Source organism: Lissotriton vulgaris, chromosome 6 (assembly GCF_964263255.1).
Source record: "Lissotriton vulgaris chromosome 6, aLisVul1.2, whole genome shotgun sequence".
Classification (NCBI taxonomy): domain Eukaryota; kingdom Metazoa; phylum Chordata; class Amphibia; order Caudata; family Salamandridae; genus Lissotriton; species Lissotriton vulgaris.
The window spans coordinates 896,665,982-896,690,538 of record NC_141694.1 but is presented as its reverse complement, the minus strand read 5'-3'; the positions used below and the strand labels follow the sequence as shown (position 1 = coordinate 896,690,538).

General features: G+C 44.9%; 1 protein-coding gene across 1 annotated transcript in view; it reads left to right on the top strand.

Annotated features, from left to right (window-relative positions):
- Nucleotides 1–24,557, top strand: part of ACOXL (acyl-CoA oxidase like) — a 1,104,726-nt gene that overhangs the window by 926,610 nt on the left and 153,559 nt on the right. The window lies entirely within an intron of this gene.

Here is a 24,557-nt window from a genome sequence, read left to right as displayed (position 1 = left end):
TCTCTCTATTCTCTGCATCTTGGTGAAAGTAATCTGCACAACTGACTGAGTAAAATAACTGTCTATTGTTTGACACGACTCTAGAGATTGACTCTTATTCTAAGGAGCAAAGTTGTCATGTTTATGCGGTTGTTGGAAAACTGAATCCCTTCTTGTCTGTACCAGGGAAACTGATCACTTCCTATTCAGTCAAGAAAGTTTCCAGTGACCTCTGAGCTAGTTGGTAACAAACCCAATTAAGTTTAGCATAGTCAGTAGAGACCTGGAAGACCGCACTTCTACGTCCATACTATTGTTTATGTTATTCCAATGCGCAGGGCCTATTGGGAAAATAGGAACTACACTACAATCTCTGACCACACTAGCTCGCATGGCCCCAATTATTGCTGACGGTCCGCTATATCACTTCGCCTAGCCTGTAGGAGTGCCCTCCTCCCCATGGTTACTAGTCCTTGCCCCCTGCATGGGTAAATCAGGACAAGGGAGGGGGTCCCCAGAAGAGAGCTGTTGTTCACCTGCTCTTCCATCCCGACCCGGGGTAGCCCACATACAACTGTGCTATGCCAACCTGGCAGCGTAGGAGTGTTCCCGCAACCACACCTGACAACCTGATGGGTAAAAGGCCATCATGTCACCACTTGCGTAATTATTCGCATACCCTGCGCACCTTAGTTATTGCTCCTTTACTAATACTCAACGAAATTGCTGCTCGTTGTGCCCAAGGAGGACCACGTTGCTTACTGTGGTGCCGCCCTACCCAGGAAAGTGAAGTCCTGCCTGGCCAAATTGATGGTGAGAGGAACACTCCCCCCACCCCCCACAATAGATGCAGTCGCTATCTCAAACTGTTCCAGCGCACGCTGCGGATCCCAACCAAACTATCTCAGTAGTGGGCGGCAGCTTCCCTATGCTGTGTTCGCACATGCCTCCCTTTCTAGCTCAGACCTAGCTGCTGGCATCCTGACGGGCTCTGCACTCCATCTTATACAGCTAGCAGATCTCACGCCTCCTCACATGACCGTTGGTCCTGGAAACTTTGGAGTGCTTGGTTGCTGAACCCCCTATTGCGCTATCTTTGTCATGGCAGTGCATTTGGCTGGTGGGACCCTCGGAAATTTAACACGCACAACTAGCCTCCGCCTTATTATTGTCCTAGCCTGGCGGTCCCTCGCCATCTGACAGCGGTCCATAGCTGCTGAGTCACCTTGTTCCTGACCGAACCTCGGGGTGCGACACCCTGCACCACACCACTGTTCGTGTTTACCAGGAAGAAGGTAGTGGGAGGTGACAGTCCTATAAACCCTTCCACTTCCTGCCGCCTAGCAGCATTCACTGGTGGCAGTGTCTTATTGCAACCACTACCCGCCCCCCTAGACAGGTCAAGGTTGGCCGTGCTGAAGTTGTGTGGTTACCTCTCATCAGTGTAGGCGGAACATGTAGCATGTGCCCCAAAAGCCCTATATGTGTGATGTTGTTCAGGTTTAGCAGGATCCTTCCCAAATGGCAGCGGATAACACCCAGTACCATCATCATAATTTGCTTTTTTATGTTCACTCACTGGTACTAATTTTATCACAATTCATGAGTGTAACCTGCCCGCCCCCCATCCAGGTAAGGTACCATTGGGGAGAACGTGGGTCCCCCGACCCTAACACATTGCCCCAGTGAGTCTACTCAACTATCTGAAGAACGACGTTACAAATAGAAATTCTATTCTTCCTGCCTTTGGAAGTGTCTTTCCAGGTGATCCAGTGGTTCGCCACTCTGCCCCTCGTTGCAGTGATTTTCCTCACTCTGGGGTTGGTCTCAATTGCGACATGCACCAGTCACTGTCCTCTGATAATACACTGTTTGCTACCTCTACATTGTGTTTGTTTGGATGCTTGCACAAGTGGCACCATCACGTACGCAACGTTTGTTCTTATGTTCGGCAGTCTGATATGTATCGCAGTACTATTCACCACTAGTACCTCTTGTGGTTAATGTCCACCATCTGTTGCAGTATTTCCTTCTACCTGCGTACGGCGTTCATTTGTAACATGCACACTTCACCTCTCTCTTGTAACACACTGTTTGCTACCTCTCACTTAGTCCTTCGCCAGTACTAGCACAGTGCCAACTTTGCCTACGTAACGTATGTCTGTGTATTTAGACTGCCTGTCATGTATTGCAGTATTGTACCTCTACTTGACTTTGTACCCTTTAGTAACTTGCACATCTGAGTTAAGATAACTATTTTGCCCACAATACATTCTCGCAGGAGTTTGGTGGAGCACCTGCTTGCCCACCTCCAGCGCTTGCTGCAGAAGTGGTGTCTTGAAACTAAGTCAAATGTCCGGCTGCTCATTCTGCTAACGACCATTGCACTTAGGGGTGTGTGAATTGGAGTCACTTCTGAACTCATCCCCCTACTCTCCCTCTCAGAAACACCTCCTCCTCTCAGGCCTTCAAACTGACCTCAAAGTTCTCTTCTGTCAAAGCCACCTCCAAATTTACTTGGTGCCCTCTCTTATCTGACGGGAGGCCTTCTTAATATAGAAACTTCTACTCCACTTGACTACGTAAGTGTCGTCCCCGTGTGGTACTTGTGGTTGGAGAGTCTGCCAATTCTAGCAGTATATCCTTCTACCTGTGTATGGTACTTTATTATATTTATCTCGAGTTAGCATCATAACTATGTTTTTGCGCCACTAGCTGTGTGTTTATAAGCTTTTTACTAATTAGGTCTACTCATTCCTTTGTAGGGTGTACGTTAAAGCACTTGTCACGACAAACACCTGAGTACTGCTTTGAACATACACTGAGGTATGTTCCTCACTTGGCAAGCACGAACTTAACGATTCTTCTCAGGATTGATATCAGTCTATGTGTGCTTGAGGTCCATTATGTTTTTCTAACATACTCCAGCGCGTTCATGGTCTGGATTACTTCATGCTACTATTTTAATTTTATCAACTCTGTATCTGAGTTTGAACACGATATTCTGTTACTCTCTGTTCCATTAAACTAACACTTCTGCCAAGTGTTCAGGTTAGCGAGGTGGGAGGAGAGGGACATTGAAAGCAAAACCAAGACTCTGTTTTATGGCGGCATTCCGTCATGAAAGGGTTTGCACAGTTCTGCAGCTTTCTTTTAAAATCTTTTTAAATCTCACTGTTTCAATTAGACAAATACAGTGACAGAAACATGATTCACAACATAAGTGGATTGCTCATTCAGCAATTGAATAGATGTTTAAAGTATTATGGGCCTGATGTACCATAGATATGGTCAAAATAGTTGTTTTTGCTAAGCCATTGGATGCAATCTTATCCTTTAAGTGAGCTATTACAGATGAAAGCAAAAAACTTGAATACAGTGGCGCGCTTTGCCTCTGGATTCAAGCTAGCCTGGCTGATGAGGGGTGTTACCCTGAAACCGGTCCCAGGATGCTTGTTTCGAGTTCAGGAAAGACCATGAGGCACAGTCTCAAGATTGATTTGTATGTAGCTGGGTCTGACCTGGGGTGGTGAAGTGAGCTAAAGAACAATGATGGGTTCAACCCAGATCTGTAGATGCTTGTATTACCTTGCAAATATACTTCGTAAGGTAGAATGTAAATAAATAGTGGAGTAAAATCATTATTATTTGTGAAGTTTGACATAAAAGAAAAACAGAAAACGGAGCTAACCTGTAGGCTAGCTCTAGCTGTGCAGGAAGGGGCCAGTGATCATGCTATCACTCGCAATTTGATACTTTATTATAACAAGCACACGTCACTTTCTACTTGTAACACATTTTATGCTACCCCTTACCATGTCATTGCTTCCTGTGCCTGCACAAGTGCCACCATTGCCTGCCTTACGTTTGTTCTTGTGGTTGAGTGTCTGCCCTGTATCGCACTAATTTTCCCTCTACTTGTACATCGTACGCATTTGAGACTTGCACGCCTGTCACTCTTTCATCCTGCAATGCACCGTTAGCTACCTCTTGAATCGTTTGCTCAGGTATGTCACTTGGTTTCATGTGGCTTAGCGTCTGCTTGTATCATGTGTCCATTCTCGTGCTCTCCTGTGTCAGATCAGTTCCCGTTCCCTCTGTGAAGCGCTCGACACCTTCGGGTACTGTCCGCGCTAATAAAGGCTTAAAGAAGAGTGAGCACCTGATTATGAACTGTCGCAGGATGCGTAGCGTCAAAATACTCGAGCCAGGTTCCCATTTATCAACAAAATTCGTGCCAATTGCGGGACACAAGCCCGTCACACAACCCCAGTCGCCGGAGCCCCACCCCCCACAGGCCACGACATCCCCTGGTGCTGGAATGCCACTGCCGCCGTTAGCTGCGCGATGCCGGCCCGATGCATAGAGCTGCTCCTTGTACCTGAACAGGACAGATGACACGAGTGTGGCCAGCGGGGAGATGGGATGAATACATGAGGCAGGCTCACTGCTTCAAGAGCTGCTCCTTCGAAGGCACTTCCAGCTAATTCCTGCCCTCTCTATTATCCGAAGGAAGGTCTTTTGGTATAGAAGATTTTTACTCTCCATGACTATGGAAGTGCCTTCCCAGCGTATTCTTGTGGTTTGAGTGTCTGCCCTTTGTTGCAGTATTATCACTCTACCTGTGTTTGGTACTCTTTTGTCACATGCACACGTCACTTTCTCTCCTAATACACTGTTTGCTACCTCATACATTTGTTTGCTTTGATACTTGCACAGTGCCACCATTGAGAAGCGTGGCCAGTGGGGGGACGAGATGAATAATGAGGAAAGCTCAATGGCTCAAGGACTTATCCAACGAAGACCCTTCCAAAGCTAATTCCTGCCCTCTTCATTATCTGAAGGAAGATCTTTGGTATGGGGGATTTCTACTCTCCATGACTATGTAGGTGCCTTCTCAGCGTGTTCTATGGTTAGAAAGTCTGCCATCTATTGCATTGTTATCCTTCTACCTGTGTTTGATCCTCCTTAGTCCCGTGCAAACGTCACTTCTCTTTTAACACACAGTTTGCTACCTCTTTCATTTGTTTGCTTTGATACTTGCACAGGTGCCACCCTTGGGGCACTGGCGCAAACGGATGCTCGAATCGTGTTCTCCAGCGCCTCGTCCGCAGTCCCCATACTTGTGAGTAAGGAGGAAGGGCACTGTCGGAGGGTAGGGCAGTGCATCATGAACTTGGCAAGTGATCTGCCTATGCCACCTCACAGATCTTCAAGGGATTTCAAAAGGGGTCAACACCGTTTTTTTATTATCATCGCATGGCGGTTTTCACTCAGACTTCCGACAGTAACAGTAAACCGAACTGGTGTTTGCAGTCACTCCAGCGTGGCTCCAGGATGACCCCGTAGTACCATACAAAACGATCATTATTGTACCACATCATGTTCATCCCATCTCACACCGGATCCTACCTTCAAAAATTCGAAAGCGTATTATTCTAGAATTGAGATTGATAAACATACACGGCCTTCCTTTGATTCGCAGACTGTCTATGTTCTGCCACTCTAGTGCTAAATACCACGTGCTACTAGCCGCACTTGGCAATTAGCCATAGTCATTCGCTGTCATTAACGCACTTTCAGAGCCCATTCACAGCCATCGCTGGCCCTGGAGGCGTGTCACTGGCACTGGGCTAGAAGGATTCGCAATCAAAACAATATCTCTCTGAGCTCCGCAAAATTAGTCACTAGGTTGTAAATTCACCAATCCGGTACAATGTTCAATAATATTTAGTGCAGAGGTGATATCTTCCTTGCTACAGTAAAGTCTTTAGTTAAGGAAAATTCCACAATTCCAGTATTCCAATCTCCTTTATTGGTATTTCTTCACTCCAATTCACAATTTTGTCCTTAATTGACTTTCAGCCAACACGTGTTTCGTCTGATGCTAATCCTTGCATCAACAGACTTCATCAGGGCTGAAACCCAAACATATGTACATTATTAGTTGTACCAACTAATAGAGATATTATATTACCCATAACCAATTCCACCAAGAAAAGTGTATAAAGCCAAACACGTCAATTCAGGAGGCTACCAAAATTAACCCATAAAATTAAGAAAAGAAAGGAAAAAGTTATTCCAGTGAAACCAGGTATATCATACACTAGGTACTCAGAAGGCAGATACTGAATAAAAGTAGTCCCAAACGTACCATTCCATTAATAAAGATAGCAGAGTATTACCTCAGTCACAATTAAGTCTTGCCAAAACAAAGCTTCACAATGCTTTGTGATATGTAGAAATCAGTTAGAAGAGCCTGAAACAAAGGTATACTATCATGGTAAGTTCTTTAAAATTATATATATGTTGGAGCTATTATTTATAAACATAAGGTGCTTCTTATTCATATTGTTTTGTGAAAAACTCACCTATCGTAGTATAGGTGTATTCTCACTGAGGGGTACATCAGATCCGATGCAGCAATTAAAGATGCAGGATACACGAGTACGTGTACCTAGAAAAAACGGAATTTTTTTGGGTACTTTACCATTGAGGGAAATAAACATTGTTCTCGAAATAGCAGGCTAAGACATTATACAAAAGCGTCTTCGTTAATTATACTCCGGCGTAAGAGAAAACCAGTGTCGGCAATTCCGTTAAAAACACACACAATGCCCGCGTTCGAGTCTGTTCGTGCACTATCCTACAGCGTGTAAGAATGCAAGTTCTGTCTAGAACAGTGCCCGCATTCAAATCTCTACCGGCGTTTACCTGCTCGGTTTATCGCAGCATCTCCTCGTCAGCTTCCCGGCTTTCGCGTTCGCGTTCCCTTAGGGCGCCATATTCAAACGTGCACTGCCAACTATTAGCACCATGTTTGGCGAGGCACTTAATATATAATAGTGAATAACTCTTAATTGCGGTATAATTGCTGCATCATAGTTATTTTATACCTAAGTAAATAAATTATTTTGTTGTTTAAGGTCAATTTGTAATCGGGTCTTCACTACATCATTTATTATTTTTTACTTCGTGTAAGATGCTGGTATTTAATGGAAATATTAACGTATTCAAAATTTCGTTCGTACCAGTTATCCCTAGTTAACTATTAATAAAAGTAAGATATCATATATTTAGTCCTATCTTTGTTTCTCAAGACCACGCTACGCTTAAGGATACCGATATATATTGTCTATATTTGTTTGGACATTCCCAGTTCTAATACAAAATCCATTTACAGAGTTGTATTACAAAAAAGTAAGTTTCATAGCTTGATAAATTTAGAAATAGTTTCAGTTTTAAAAGGGTTTTGAACAATAGCTCACTCGAACCAGTGGTTCCAAAAGTAATTGTCTAACACTAAACACCCGACCCACGAGATCTATTAACGATCGTGATCCGGTAGGTATACCTTTATCACGGCTCCTACACCCTAATTTCAGCATTCTCGTAACGAAAAAAAGGAACATGCAAAGAATATTATTTCAATCGAGGTAAAGGGGAGAGTCAAAAAGAAGCGGAGAAAGTAAACAAACAATATTATAAAACATAATTTCTAGTTGAAAGTCATTTCAGTAAACAGTGGCAATCTTAGGCATTCCAAATACCTTATTAAGCAAATTAGTAAATATGTATAACTATATTATTTATACACCATATCTGATAAAGTCTTATATCTCTAATAGTAAATACATATTATGTATAACTTCAAAAAATATTTTTCAAAAATTTAGTAAATATGTCGATTTGCATTCAGTGATCAGAACAAGACACAAACATAAATTTACATACTGTATACATATCTTACTCAGCTAAAAGTACATCATATTCTATTCAATCCCCTAAAAAATACTGTAGCTCAGAGTCCAGATTGAGGCCCTCTTCAACCGCTCTGAGTTTCATGATCCATCTTGCCTCACTACGTCGTAGTTTTAGTACTCTGTTTCCACCACGGGAGTCCATTGTAACATGTTCAATTCCGTGATACATAAATTGATGTCTGCCTTTTTCTTCATAATTTTGTACTATGTGGGAAGCAATGGGGTATCTAGTATCCCCGTTTTTCAAGGCACGAAAATGTTCAATCATCCTATCCTTAAGTCTTCTCACAGTACTTCCCACATAAATCTTTTTACATGAGCAAACAATTACATACACTACAAAAGTAGTATCACAGGTAATAACTGACTTAATGGTATGTTTGCCTGTATCATTGTATTCAAAGGCTTGTATCTTTTTGTATGCCCATCTGCACGAGCTACATTTTCCACAATAGTAAAATCCTGTCCGCTTGTCTGTTAGCCAATTGTCTCTAGATGTCATTTGTGGATAACTTGGGCTAACTATATTAGCCAGTGTCATACCCTTTCTAAATGTTAGCGATGGCTTCTCAGTTAAAAAGGCAGAAATATCCTTATCATGCTTCAAAAGGTGCCAATATTTGTCAACAATGGAGTATAGTTTATGACTACCATTACCAAAATTAGTAATCAATCTAATCTTTGAGAGTTTACATTCTTGATTAGTTATAGGTTTATGTTTCAAAGTATCAGTACGTTTCATTGCTTTTGCTTTACCCACCGCTTTTGTCACTATCTTCTTGTCATAACCTCTGTTTGCAAATCTTTTCGACATGTCTAGTAGGTTGTGTTCAAAATCAAGATCCTGTGAGCAATTCCTTCGGGCTCTTAACATTTCCCCGTATGGGATTGCATTAATTTGGCTTTTGGGGTGGCAACTGTCAGCATGTAGGAGTGCATTGCAACTAGTTTCTTTCCGGTACATCCGACTACACAATTTGTCCCCATCCACAAAAAGTTCAATATCCAGGAAAGTAAGTTTACATTTGCTATAACACGTGGTAAATGACATGTTAACATCATTTGTGTTCAAATAGTCAAAGAAGCTTTGTAATTCAATAGAGGTGCCCCTCCAGATTAAGAGACAATCATCAATGTATCGTCCCCAGTAATATATATGATCTATCCACTGTGCGCCTTTGGTGCCCCAGATCCACTCCGCCTCGAACCATCCCATAAAGAGATTAGCAAAAAACGGAGCAAATCTGGAGCCCATAGCAGTCCCAAGCTTCTGTCTATACCATTTATTGTCAAATAGAAAGATGGTATTTTCAAGAACAATTTTTGTCATTTCCATTATCATTTGTGTATGTTCAAAGTACTCAGCAGATCTTTTGTTCAAAAAACTTTCCATCGCTTTCATCCCCAATCCATGTTCAATATTTGAGTACAAAGAAACCACATCCAATGTGGCAATAATCATGTCTGATTCCCAAGTTACATCATTCATCAAATTTAAGACATGTTTAGTATCTTCTATATGAGAAAACAGTTTCTCAACGTATGGTCTTATAAATACATCAATAAATTGAGAAAGTCTCTCTGTTGGGCCACCAATACCAGAGATGATCGGCCTCCCTGGGGGTTTCTCACGATTTTTGTGTATTTTTGGTAAGCAATACATACAGGGGGCCTTAGGGAATTCTACCCTTAGATACATATACTCATCATAATCCAAAATACCATTGTCATACCATTGTTTCAATCTCAAATTAATCATCTCAGTAACTTGCGAGAGGGGACTAGCAACTTCTCTCACATAGTATTTGTCATTGTTAAGTTGTGACAAAACTTCATCGTTATAGCCTTTGCGATTCATTACAACAATGTTGCCACCTTTATCAGCCTTGCGTATAATCAGTTCAGAATTTGAAGACAGAGATTTTAAAGCCAACCTTTCTTGCTTAGTCAGATTACTTGGTGGGTGAAATGAAAGGCATCTATTCTCTTTAGCAATTTGACGATCTATGTCTAGATTAACAGCTTTATAAAAAGAATCAATCATATTGCCAGCAGATAGTTGGGGTATCCATCTTGATTTAGTTTTAAGTCCACTGCTAATAGAGAAATCCTGTTTGATATCTAATTCATGTAATAGGTTACTCATGGTGATAGGATCTTCCTCATTCTCTGTAATCGAAAGTAGTAGTTTTGTGTCATGTACTTCTTGTATAGTTATTTCATTAGGTAAAGTAGTTCTTGGTGAGACATGTCTACTATCTTTACTAGAATTTTTTTTTTTAAGTTTAAGCAACCTTGCAAATTTGTAAACATCTATCTTAGCAGTGTACCAATCAATACTCGTAGTCGGACAGAATCCCAGACTTTTTTTAATAGTGAAATCATATTATCTGTCAATACACATGAAGAAAGGTTGATAACCTCTATCTCATTCATTCCTGTGCCATTTATTTCCAGGACCGAGTCCTCATCCCTACTCTTGTTTTCTCTCCTCCTTTTTCCTCTGGTGCCTCTCCTTGTCTTGCCCCGCCTGTATCTCTTGTTCTCCCTATTGGTTCTCGATTTCCCATCCTGAACCGACGGACCTCTTGAAAAAAAGTATTGTCTAATATCTGACCTGTCAATGTCTTATCCTCATTTTCACTTGTTGACACACTACTAGAGGACGAGGGAACCTCTGAGCTAGAAGGTGTAGCATTTCTTTTGGATGCTTTTTCCTTATCCACCAGGTGATCAAACCGACGTGCAAATGTAAAAATGCGACCTGTTTTATAATCATATTCATCACGCTTAATTTTTCTAGCTTTTCTACGTTTGATATCAACCTGTAAGTTGGAAAGTATTTCATCCAATATAGTGTAATTTTTAATTGTTGACTCTGGTAAATTAAGCTCTTTAATCTCGTCCTCACATGTTTGAATTTCGACTAATAATTTAGCTATTTTTCTTTCTGCGTTTTCAATTAGGATCTGTATTAGGTTATTAGAACTGCTAGTCAATTCTTTCTCCCAACGGTCTAGAAGGTCAGGATCTAAATCTTCATAGGTCGGGACTATCTGAGATCTTAGACCACGCGGTATACGTTTGAGGGAGAGGTATTGCTTAAGCGTGGCTGCGTCCCACCACTTATTCAACTCTAGTCTCTTAAGCCTCTCTAATTTGACAAACTTCGCTCGCAATCCTTCATTCTTAACTGTGTTAGTTGCGGCTACTGCTGCACTAATAGAATTCCCTGTGCTGAGATTTTTGAAGAGATCTTGTGCCTCTTTGTCCCTATTCATGTTGTACAATTCCACACAAGCGGCTGCCCAGACCTGAAGGAAACTAAAGCTAATTTGGCAACCAAGTCAAAGATCAGGCGCACAGCTCTGAGTATAGGAATATATTACAAATTCAGCTAAATCAGAAAAGTGAACTCCAAGAGAGAAAGGTACTGGTTACCAACAGTGACCCAAGATACCCCGGACTCCAGGGAAATAGACAATCAAAACAATATCTCTCTGAGCTCCACAAAATTAGTCACTAGGTTGTAAATTCACCAATCCGGTACAATGTTCAATAATATTTAGTGCAGAGGTGATATCTTCCTTGCCACAGTAAAGTCTTTAGTTAAGGAAAATTCCACAATTCCAGTATTCCAATCTCCTTTATTGGTATTTCTTCACTCAAATTCACAATTTTGTCATTAATTGACTTTCAGCCAACACGTGTTTCGTCTGATGCTAATCCTTGCATCAACAGACTTCATCAGGGCTGAAACCCAAACATATGTACATTATTAGTTGTACCAACTAATAGAGATATTATATTACCCATAACCAATTCCACCAAGAAAAGTGTATAAAGCCAAACACGTCAATTCAGGAGGCTACCAAAATTAACCCATACAATTAAGAAAAGAAAGGAAAAAGTTATTCCAGTGAAACCAGGTATATCATACACTAGGTACTCAGAAGGCAGATACTGAATAAAAGTAGTCCCAAACGTACCATTCCATTAATAAAGATAGCAGAGTATTACCTCAGTCACAATTAAGTCTTGCCAAAACAAAGCTTCACAATGCTTTGTGATATGTAGAAATCAGTTAGAAGAGCCTGAAACAAAGGTATACTATCATGGTAAGTTCTTTAAAATTATATATATGTTGGAGCTATTATTTATAAACATAAGGTGCTTCTTATTCATATTGTTTTGTGAAAAACTCACCTATCGTAGTATAGGTGTATTCTCACTGAGCGGTACATCAGATCCGATGCAGCAATTAAAGATGCAGGATACACGAGTACGTGTACCTAGAAAAAACAGAATATTTTTTGGGTACTTTACCATTGAGGGAAATAAACATTGTTCTCGAAATAGCAGGCTAAGACATTATACAAAAGCGTCTTCGTTAATTATACTCCGGCGTAAGAGAAAACCAGTGTCGGCAATTCCGTTAAAAAACACACAATGCCCGCGTTCGAGTCTGTTCGTGCACTATCCTACAGCGTGTAAGAATGCAAGTTCTGTCTAGAACAGTGCCCGCATTCAAATCTCTACCGGCGTTTACCTGCTCGGTTTATCGCAGCGTCTCCTCGTCAGCTTCCCGGCTTTCGCGTTCGCGTTCCCTTAAGAATTCGCAGTTCGTTCGCAGGCTGCGGAAGACGGATGCATCTTCCATTCACTGACTGAGGCGCGCGTCTGTAAATTGACAAATCTCATCTGACAGAGAGGGCCATAAAGCATCCCGGAGAGAAGGGCACCTGCAACGGGTCATTTGTCTTCATTTGCTAGAAAGACTCCCACATTTCATCTAGAGGCATTTGATAATCCATTGCTAAAAGCAATTACAGCTGTGTCTAATGCAAGCGTTCGTTTCGAATGGGTGCTTCCGGCCAGGAGGTGTGATTTCCGCACTGATGCTACTCATGCATCTTGGCGCAGCCCCACGTCACTCGTGACATCACCACGGCGAGCGATGCGATGCAGCGGCATTCGCGGTGGCCTGCCGCCCCCTTACACAGGCGCGATTCAATTGATCCGACATCAGACAATAGAACATTAGGGGCCGAGTGGGGGATGGCTTAACGGCCAGAGGGAGGCCCCGACTTTGTAGTAGAAGAAATTAGCATGTGCAAGTCTGGCAGGAGACTCGAACATCCTGTGATTCTGCGCAAAATCACTGATCAACGCAGATGTCCCTCTTTAATGCGACTATTTTCACCCGGCTGTGGTTTGACCTATCGGGCAGGATCTGGCCTAAAGGCCCGGGCGCTCGATCTCGGACCCAGGGGATTTGGATTCGAGGCTCTGTAACAAATCCAAAATGACCTCCTGGCGTTTTGGGCAAATCACTTAATCTGCATAAGCGCTAGAGACGCTTTCAAAAAACAAAACAAAAAAAACGCAAGTGTTTGCGATGGTTGCGGGCACTGAGCCGCCGTTCCGCTTGCAATAGACCCGTGCAGGTGGGAGGCGACAGCTACCTAAAGTGCCAGAAGAGTTGACACCAGGGATGTTAGTGGGTAATTGGCGGGAAGACGGTGCACTCCGCTAGTGTGTGTGCGGGTATTTCATGTGAGTTCACATGCCTCCCGGACACAGGGGTCCCTTTGAACGAGCTGTCCTTATTCACCTTTTGCCGGGTTACGACGTTGTAAGCGGATCAAGGTGCACTTGGAATGAAATTGTAATCTAGGTAATCACAACAAGATCCATTGGGAATGAGACGGGGTTCTCAATCTGTTCCGGTCGGCGCTGCACTATTTCCAGAATGTTAGACAACACAGAAGGGAGCCTGCCTCTCGTGTGTGCCAGGACAGCAGCTGTGGCGAACAAAGTTCCTACGCACATGTACAGCACGGTGATTTCGTTATAAAACGAGGAGAAACTCGAAGTGCTCCACCGCCTGCTTGCCCATGCGGTCGAGACCGCAATTTGGCCACGTCTCCTCTCAATTCCCCACCTCCCCCCCTGTGGTATCCAGCCACAGGCCCCTGTGCAACCTGGGCTTGACCCAGGGACGGGGGGGGGGGGAAAGAGAGAGCGTGGCACTCACCTAGAACAGACGGCGATCCCTAACCGGACGACGACGTGTAGCTCTCAGGCGGGCGGACAGGAACAGAAGCAGGAACAGAGGCAGAGCTAGGGGCGGCCAGAGCTTAAGTAACTGGCCCGCCCCCACTTTTAAGCCCTCCCCTGGCCGCGCGTCATGGAGACCCCGGGGAGGGGCAGACGAGGCTCGCCGCGCCTCTTTCGAAGCACTGGAAGGGGGGGGGCTACGACTAGTGGCCACTAATGTGGCTGCCCTGCCGATGTCCCTCTGCGTGGGACGCGGGCAGCAGCATTACATGGAGTTCTGTTTCTTCAGAGGCAGAACAACCAGGGCAAACTGATTGAACTGAACCTTTCCACCTAATGGAATGGTTCCATGTCTAAATTTTTTGCCATAGAGGGTTGAATGCTATCCAAGGTCTTTTCCAGTTTTACTGCTGTTTGACATCGAGAAACCTCGATATCAAAGAGCAAGAGGTCATGCTCTTAACTAGATGGACGAGTTTAAATTCCTTCAGAGTTAGGACTAAAGCTTTTTTGGGGGTACTGGAGCAGGACTCCTCCTGATTTAACCACAAATTACCTTTGGTTAGCATTCAGGCGTCATTTCTTAACAGGCAGTTACTCCTTATATACACAAATATAAGAATTAAACAGCGTACCCCTATTAGCCACCTTCGTATCGTTTATGCAGCTTTAACCTGAAATACATAAATTAAGATTTGGTTGCACTTAACAGAAAATAATTAAATGTCCAGTTTTAACAGGCAAATCCATAATAAACTAGAAACCAAATCCTCCACAAAATACCACTCGAATTTCAAACTTCTTCAAGAAATGGAAAATATAAGCTCTAGCAATATTGTTCCACCAATTAACGTTTATTTATAATGATTTTGAGCTAGGTGTATGGAAGATGTTTCCTCTCAGAGCGAGCCGTGCACTAAGTTGCAGGCTTTGCAAGTATATAACTCCAACCGCAGTGTCCAAAAGAGAGACTGCGAGCCACAGATATCTTTGTGACTCCAATGTTCACATAGCAGGTTCATATTGTAAAACGAGGACGCCAGGGGTTAGTATGAACACGGCCTCCTCACTTGCAAGGATGTGGCTTAACGGCTGGAGTGGCCAACTTTGATGCTGGGGAATCAGGTTCGAGTCTCGGCATAGACGCTCAAACATCCTGTGGTTCTGGGCAAATCACTTCATCTTCCCGGGCCTAAAAATTAACGTGTCCGTATGTAATGCAACTGGTGCTCGTGTAAACCTTCGGGTGGAGTTCGCACTATGCAATGCATTGAAAAGTGGTTGGATCCTCTTGCAAAGTGGAAGCTGTCCGAACGGGGCCGCTGTCACTGTGTAAATTTGAGCTGGGTTATCAGGGGCAGGGAGAGCAGTGACTGCTTTACAACCCAGTCCTTAGTACATCGGACCCATTGCCTCTCCGTATTTCCTACCAGGAATGTAGAACGGCAACACCCACTCATTCTTCTCAGTGCAAGGCTCTGGCATGTGAAACCCTTCTGAAATCTTATGGGCATTACAGAATATTCTGGTGGAGCGCTCCGTTTTAATTGTCGACAGCAGGTTATACACCAGTCATGTATTGCCAACAATTTGTTTCCATCTCATGTTGGGATTATGGTGCTGACGGAGCCCAATCATAGACTACCTCTCTTTTGAGGCCATTTACTCCTTACCAAAGGGCGTCCATTTGTTTTAAAGAAAAGATACTACCGGGCAGCCACTTGGACCGGAGTTCTATGCAAAGAAAAGGTGCAGTGTGGCTGCCTGTATTGCATTACCTCCTCGTCCATCTTCCTCGCCACAGTATTCACATATGAGCCTCTGGCTCCACACAGAACTCCAAGCAAAAAAAACAGTCTCCCTCTCCCTCCTCCAAGATGGCCACTACCTGTTCTTTTTTTCTGCACTTCTCCAAGTGCTGTGTTCCCTGCTGGTCAGGTGAGTGGGGCTGGGGCCCTGCTTGAGCAGCCCCTTATGCCCTTGGGTATATAGTTTGGGGGAAGTCGTTTTTTGGCGTTTTTGTTCTTATTTGTGTTTTTCCATCATTATTGTTTGTGGGTTTTCAAATAATTTTTTCCCCCTTCTTCTGGCTTTGTGCCTTTTGTCCTGCCTTAGCGGACTTTGATGGCGTTTCTTTCCTGCTGAGATCGTTTACTGGATCGTTGGGCGGGGCGCCTGGAGCCCTGCTCTGCCGGTTGTTTTGTTTGCCTTTCCCGACCGCGCGGCCTGCTGAGCGGCCGTATCGCGGCCAGGTACACTTGCTCTGGGAGCCGGAGGCTTCCGATTGCATTTTCTTCCCTTTTTGCCGTGCCGGGTGCTCTTGATGTGGGGGCCGGAGGCTCCCGATGGCATTCTTACCTGGTGATGGTTCTGGGCATGCGATAGGGGCGCCTTCGGGTCTCCGTTTCTCCTGCCTTCAGCGACGGTGTGGGGCTATTTTTTGCGCATGCGCGCGGCACTTCCCGGTCCATTTATTTGTTGGTGACCGAGAAAGGGTTGGTTTCTGTGGTTGCCTAGCAACCTCGGGTCCTTTTTCTACCGGACATGTTGTCCTGTTCATTGCCTGTGTTTTTCCACTCGTTTACTCATGTGTGGCTGTTTTGGAACGTGGTTCTCCGGATCTTCCTGCTCCTGGTTCCTTGGATGGGGCTTCTGGTTCGGGGGTGACGGTTCCTTCTATGGAATTGTTACAGCAGATGATTAATTCTGCTGTGGCTGCTGCATTGCAGGGGCAGGTACCTGTTCCTCCTGATAAGAAGGCGAGGCTTGATGCCGCTGCTGCTGGTTCTGATAATGAGGAGGACATTGATGTCAGGGGTCGCTTTGTGCAAGGTGCTGACCTGAAGGAGGTGCTGGGTCACATTCGTGTGAACTTGGTGTTTCCTGCGTCAGTGGTGCCTCTGGAGGACGATCTGTTTTCTCAATATCAACGACCTGAGCCTGATTCTTTGCCTCTCCATTCTTCTGTTTTAAAGGTCTTGGAAAATGAATGGAAGGATGTGGACAAGGGTTCTTTTCCGCGTTTTTTGAGTAAGAGATACCCTCTGCAGGATTTTGCGGTGAAATACCCTGCCTCTGTGAAGGTTGACTCCTTGTTGGCCAGCATGTCTTCACATGGGACTGTTGTTTCGGAGGATTCTTCTCCTGCTGACCCGGTTGACCGTAAGGTGGATGGTGGATGCCGGGTCTGGTGGCTCAGATGCCGGGTCTGGTGGCTCAGTGGACTAATGCGTCCACTGCAGGGGCCTGTGTTCGACCTCATGGTCACAGGTTCAAATCCCGGCGGGTCCACTCAGCCTTTCATCCATCTGAGGTCGATAAAATGAGTACCATTGAGTTGGGTAACAATAAACATCTGTTATTCAGCGCCAAGAAACCGCTGGGTGAACGTGCGCTTTACAAATACACATGTTATGTTATGTTATGGTGCAGTGAAACGCACTTTTGCGGCTGCAAATTTTTCTATCAGGGCTGCGGCCTATTCGTCCTACACTATCCAGTCCTTGCTCAAGGATTTTCAGTCTCTGTCGGAATTGTTGGACCAGGGGGAGGATGTTTCTTCTACCCTGGCGATGATGGAGCAGCAGGTTCGTCTGCTTTCAAATGTCTCCTTTGATTCATTGGGGGCAGCGGCTTCAGCGGCCGGGTCTTCTGTGGCTGCGAGGCGACAGTTGTGGCTCCGTTCGTGGAAGGCTGATGCTGCACAGAAAAACTTGCTTATGAAGATCCCCTTTTCTGGGGTTAAGCTTTTTGGTTCGCCTCTAGACAAGATGGTGAAGAAGACGGCGGAGGACCGTAAACTACTTGCTCCTGAACGTCCTGGCAGATTCCGTGCCTTTGGTTCACAGAGGTCTTTTGGTCCTTCTAAGAGGGGTCGGGCTGGTCAGCCCTTTCGTGGTAGGGGGCGTGGCCGGGGTGCTCCTTCCTTTGATAAGTCCCGGTTCTCCGGTGCTTCTACCTCCTCCGCTCCTGCTTCCAAATCCTGACTGGATCGCTCCTGGTGTAGGTCCGGTTGGGGGTTGCCTCGCTTGCTTCTTGGACTCTTGGCGGGAGACTGTGTCAGACCAGTGGGTGCTTCGGGTGATTTCGGAAGGTTTGTGCATTGGATTTGCCCAGACACCCCCAGAATGTTTCAAGGCCACTCCTTGTCCCAGAGATCCTGTGAAAAAGTTGGCGATTTTGGAAGGCATAGATTCCCTGGTGGTCAAAAAGGCGGTGATTCCTGTGCCCAGCAATCAGTTGGGGAAGGGGGTGTATTCCATACTTTTCCTGGTGTCCAAGCACACCGGGGATCTTCGGCCTGTGATGGACCTGAAGTGGGTCAACACTTTAATCCCTCACCAACGGTTCAAAATGGTTTCGCTTCAATTGATCCTACCTCTGGTGTCTCAGGGCGATTTCCTTGCATCAATAGACTTGAGGGATGCTTACCTGCATGTTCCTATTCATCCGGACTTTCAGAAGTTTCTCCGGTTTTGCGTACAGGGTCATCATTACCAGTTCCAGGTATTGCCTTTAGGGCTCTGCTCTGCTCCCAGGATCTTTACTAAGATTCTGGCTCCTCTTATTGGACATTTACATGGGGAGGGCATTAGTGTTTTCCCGTATCTGGACGACATTTAATTTCTGCTTCTTCTCTTCCTAAGGCGGAGTTACATGTCCAGAGGGTGTGCCATGTCCTGGAGCATCATGGGTTCCTCGTGAATGTGCCAAAGTCCTCCCTGGTTCCTGCGCAGGAATTGACTTTCATTGGGGCTCTGTTCAAGACTCAGTTGGGGATGGTGTTCCTGCCCCCTCCCAGAATTCTGTCCCTGATGTCTGCGGTTCGTGCCCTGTTGGTGGGACATTCTCATCCAGTGAGCCTGTGGTTGAGGGTTCAGGGTCTGATGTCGGCGTCGTTGTTGACGGTGCCGTGGGCTCGCCTCCACATGTACCCGGTGGTGTCCCACATTTTTTCGCATTGGGACCCCTGTTCCCTCGATATGGGTGTTCTGGTTCCTATGTTGGAGGATGTTCGGGTGGTCCTGAGTTGGTGGTTGGACGACGGACATCTATCCAGGGGCCGCCCCTTTCTGATTATTCCCACCCGCGTGGTCACTACCGATGCCAGCCTGCTGGGGTGGGGTACTACTCTGGGGGATTCAACGACTCAGGGGGTTTGGCCTCAGTCGGTGTTGTCATGTTCCTCGAACTACAAGGAGCTGAAGGCTGTCCTTCTGGGTCTGTTGGATTTCTCGGATCTTGTTCGGGGTCGCCACGTGCAGATCCGAACGGACAATGAGGTTGTCATGTCTTATGTGAACCATCAAGGGGGGTGCAAGGTTTGGTCCTCAGTTGCCTCAGCCGTCAAATTTGTTGTTGGGCGGAGGTGCATCTGGATTCCCTATCTGCCATTTACCTGGCTGGCGCGGAGAACACTGTGGCGGATTGTCTGAGCCAGGGTTTTTCCTTCCATGGGGTCCTTGTCCCTCACACGGTGGATGTTCAGGAGGTTGCTGGTGATGTTAGGCTGTCCCATTGTGGACCTGTTTGCCTCCCAGGACAATTCCCAGATCCGATGCTTTTGCACGATTATGCCTTGCCGGGATGCCTGGAGAGTGGACGCACTTTCGTTCCTTTGGCCGAAGGGTCTGTTGTATGCGTTTCCCCCTGTACCCCTGATTCCAGCTGTGTTGCAGAAGATCAAGAGAGAGGGGTCCTTTGTGCTTCTGGTTGCTCCTTGTTGGAAGCGTCACCCTTGGTATCCCCTACTGTTGGAATTGGCTGTGTCTCCGGGGTGGGCCTTGCCATTCGTACCTTATCCTCTGTTGGGTCCTCTTCTTCCCCTGCCTGTGTTCCGTTCCCTGGGTCTGCGGGCCTGGCTCTTGAGAGGGATTCTCTGATGCGTGAGGGTTGTTCTGTGACTGTGGTCATCCAACAGTCCCGGCGGCCTTCTACGCTTAAATCCTACGCCAAGCCCTTGGATAATTTTGCTTCTTGGTGTGTTGTTCGTGAGCTGTCATTGGATTCTTTGGATCCGGCTCGCATTCTGGATTTTCTGAATGATGGATTTGTGTTGGGCTTGGCCATTTTGACTCTTTGGCCTCAATGGGCCGCCATTCGGGCTTTTCATGTCCTCCCTTTGGTTTCTATTTCTCCATTGGTTGCTAGACTTTTTAAGTCTCTTTCTCTTCAACGCCCCCGTCCTATCATGTGTCCTTCTCCTTGGGACCTTCCTTTGGTTTTGCGTTCCTTGCAGTTGGCTCCTTTCGAGCCTTTGGAGTCGGTGGACTTGAAGTTTTTAACGCTCAAGGTGTTGTTTCTTATGACGATTGCTTCTGCCAGGCGTATGGGTGAGTTGGGTGCTTTCCTTCGTTCTGCCCCATTTTTGTTGGTTTTGTCGGACCGTGTGGTCTTGCGCCCTCATCCTACCTTTGTTCCTAAGGTGGATTCTTATTTTCACTGGTCTGCTGAGGTGGTTCTTCCGGTTCTTTGTCCTGATCCTTCCTCGGATGAGGAGTCCCTTTTGCACCTCTTGGATGTTCGTCGTGCCTTATTGATTTACTTGTCACGCACGTCTTCCTTTTGTAAGGTGGACAACTTGTTTGTCAATTTTGGTTTGTCGCGTCAGGGCCTTAAACCCTCCCTCTCCACAATCAGTCGTTGGATTAAGGAGGCCATTATGTTGGCATATGCTTCGGTTTCTGAGGTCCCCTCCCTTCCTGTTCAGGGTCGTTCCACCAGATCTGTTGCTGTGTCCTGGGCTTCTTTCAAAGGGGTATCCATGGAGGATGTTTGCAGGGCTGCTACGTGGTCTTCCCCACATACCTTCATGTCCCATTACCGCTTCCAGATTGGGGCTGGGGGTTCTCTTTCGTTTGCCTCTTCTGTTTTGTCTGTGGGGGTACCTTGAGAGGTTATCCTTTTTGGTTACTATGCCTCTGCATATTAAAATATGTTTTTCGCTGCACTGATGGTGTGGTCTGTTTTCCTTACATGAAGCTGATTGCTTTGGTATCGGCTCATATGTGAATACTGTGGCGAGGAAGACGGACGAGGAGGTAATGCCCCAGTTACTTACCGGTTATCTTCATTACTGCGAGTCCTTGTCTTCCTCGCCACAGTATAGTTTCCCTTCCCTCCTGGTGGCTTCATGTCTGCGGCTTGGTTCTTCAGGTCGTTTTGGTGTTTCTGTATCCCTTTATGGGATTGGCTGGAGCCACTGGGGGCCATCTTGGAGGAGGGAGAGGGAGACTAGAGCGCTGTTTTTTTGCTTGGAGTTCTGTGTGGAGCCAGAGGCTCATATGTGAATACTGTGGCGAGGAAGACAAGGACTCTGAGTAATGAAGATTACCGGTAAGTAACCGGGGCATCCGCAGAATGGTGAACTCCGTTTACAGTGCGCACTGTGGCATTGTGCATATGCACGGTTTTTAATTTTGCAGTGCATCGCAGCGGTTGGATACTCTTGAGCTGTATGTGTTGAACGACGGGCAATAAAAGCAAATAAAGGAAAGGCATCTAAAAACATTACACCATTAAGTAAACACGGACTCTTGAGCGAAAGTCACGTTCTTCAACCAACGCGTTGTGATAGTGTAAAAGTGCTCTGCCCCTGGTCTGAAAATTAAAACTGTATCCCACTGTTCTCGGTCGCTTTATGCATTCAAGTATTGGCTCTGTGATATTATTGTTTTTGTAGAATGCTCTGTGAGCTCTGTTATTAGTCCCACTCGGGAAAGCGTTTCCGGTGGGTCACTTCCCTCCACCTAGGAAAGCAGACATGTGCACTCCAACACTGTGTGCTTAATGACCTTTATGTTTAAGAGAGTGGTCCCCAGTTGGTGTTTACCGCGTTTTGTGCCCTTATTTTTAGGTCGAGCATTCAAAACTTCTTGTATATACTTTAGTATATACTTATTAAATGTGTATGTACTTTGTGGGCTCTGGAGATCAGCCCTGGGACTTGTCTGCTTCCGCTTAGGGACTTTTGTTGTGTTCAACTGCCTCTTTTTAACTTTCTTTATCGAAAACTAGGGACTAGAGGTCAGTAAAATACCAGTCACTTTAGCATTCTCTAGATTCTAGTCCATAGAAATTGTCTTCCACGAGCACCCTTTGAAAATATAAGATTTGAAAAAAATATTAATGGCTGTGATTTGACCACCGATGGCCCTAATTTTATATTAAAAACAGAGCTTTGGACTATACCATTTCCAACTGAAAGGCAATATTTCTCTCGATGTGTTCCCATACCTCGCATGTCACCAGTTTGATGCTTACTTTCCCTCCATCTTAAAGAACTGTAGATGTTTCAGCGCTAGTCTAATGTGCTGCATAGCTAAATACAAATAAGGTCCCAAAGGCAAGACCGATTGCATTGCAAATGCTTGTTTCATTCGTTCCTGCCTGGGTGGAATCAGGTTTCAGGGAGAGAGTGTACGGAGGGGTTCAAATAATCTTCAAACTCTCTTTCCCATTTCTGAAAAAAGATCACACTCTGGGTCCTTTTACATTTATAGATGGTCTAGGCTGCCATTAGCATGATGGCAGTCATGTATTTGCTTACATAAGAAAAGCGGTAACTAAAGATAAATAGTTTTTGAATTGCTGAATACATTTGGAGCTACTGACTTTATAGCACATTTATGTGAACATATTTTTTTGTCATTCTGGGAAGCCAATGAATTTTTTTTTACATTAGGGGCACGGCATAAACACGTTTGAAGATCACTGCTATAGGATGAAATAAGATGGACGAAGAGGACTGCTCTGTTGCACTGCCACACTTACTTTTACTGACAAACAACAGTGTGAGTGTGCAGAGCAGTGCCCAACACACTCACACACTGCATGAGGATGGAGGACACATTCGCGAAGCACCAGGAGCACATGTTTGTGTTTGTTTTTCAGTCAAAGGGCAGAGACCACGGTCAGAACCGCCATTTCAGGAGAACTTAAGAAAATGACATTTCTTGTTTGAACCCTAAAAAGAGGTCAGAACAGTCCCTAGATCACTTCCTCCTTCCCTCAAAGAGCCAATGGTCAATGAGATAAGGAAGGAGATTCTTGGGTGGGGCATTGAGGGTACACTGACCTTCCATGTCCTAACACTTCTCCATGTTTGCCACTTTGACGTTCTCTTTCTCTGGAGATACAATTACAAACCAGTTCGCGGGAAGCAGGGTTTCTGGGAAGTTATTATTCCTGTGCGGAGGTCAAGCAAATGACACGCATTTACGGTCTACTGATTAGTATGTGATAAATCTCAGGCACATGATGACAATTGCTGTCACATTATTTCCATCCCTGGCTTTTGGTAGACATTATTAGAAACCAGTAGCCAATCCTTGTATACAGTTGCCACCTCTATCTTCTACTTGACACCCTAAGCATACAGTGGTCATCCTTGACGTCTGGTAGACATCTGGGTGACTCTGGCATATTGTGCCCATCCCAACTTTCTAATATGGTTTCCATGGCATATGGCAACCATCACTGGACTGGGTTCTGGAGGTCATCTTTAGCATGTGGTGACCACTCCTCTCAGCAGATCCCCACCGCTGGCTTCAGTTGAGCATCTCTACCATGGGATGATCATCAAGGACATGTGGAGTCCATCCCTGGAATCTGGTCCTCACCTCTGGCATCCACTGTGCACATCTGGCATATTATGGCAGATCTCAGTTTTCTAAATGACCTTGAGAATTACGCTAAAATATGTTTTTTGTGTGGTTCTACCTTTCCTTCCTGTTGAAGTTTTTATAGACTGCAGTACCTGCATTTAGAAATAGTTCAATTGGTTGGATTGTGAACCATGTGCCCCTCTAAAAAATAGACCCAAGCCCACCTTGTATGAAATGAGGGATGATTGAAGGATTTCCATTCAGCTAAAATGACCTTTACAGCTGTCTCGAGGAGGAGATCCAGTAGAGCCATGTCTATGTGACGAAGTTTGAGCTTAGTCTTCGAAGCCCATGGGCCAAGAATCACAGTGGGAAAACCCTACAGTATCAGGGTGTTAAAACTAGCTGATAAATGAGTTTGAATTTGATCTCAATATTGAGTAAGGAGAGGATACTGGAAAAACACGTGTTGTTGAGAACCAATCCCCACATTGCAATTCCATCAAGTATTATTTTCTCGTAGGTTCAGTTTATGCAATCTCTCTGGGGTCCAATGTAGGAAGTTAATAGGTCCAATCCAACCAGGCGAAGCACCTCCAGCTTTCCACTTCTGTCTGGCACTCTCTAGATAAGTTCAATAGTCTGGACATAAGCATGGGCACTTTTCTCCAGCACTTTAGGGACCTTAGACAAAGCACCGCCTATGGACTGGATTCTCCCTCTCCCCTTCCCTCTTTCTCTCCTTTGTTTTGCCCAATCCCCACTCGATATTAGTTGTACCTTGCATATTGTTTTGTATTGCAGATGTACCCAATACATAAGATATACTGTTTCTTGGTCTGTTATCTTAGGGAAACTTAACTTCCCAAAGGGTGATTATTCACTGAGACAATAAATATATTTTCGATGTAGGTGGATCTATATTGTATCCCCCAAGACTGTTTGCTAACTCTCTTGATGATCACTGCATATCTTCCTTCTATGACTCGTATATTGTGGTATTTTTTCTTTCTATTCCTTGCAAGGGCAATGTAACATTTGAATGGCTGTTTATTGCTTTTAAATACCAATAACATATTTGGAACTAAACAAAAAATGTTAGTTCATACACATACACTATACTGTAAAGAAATTTGATTAACCCTTTTGA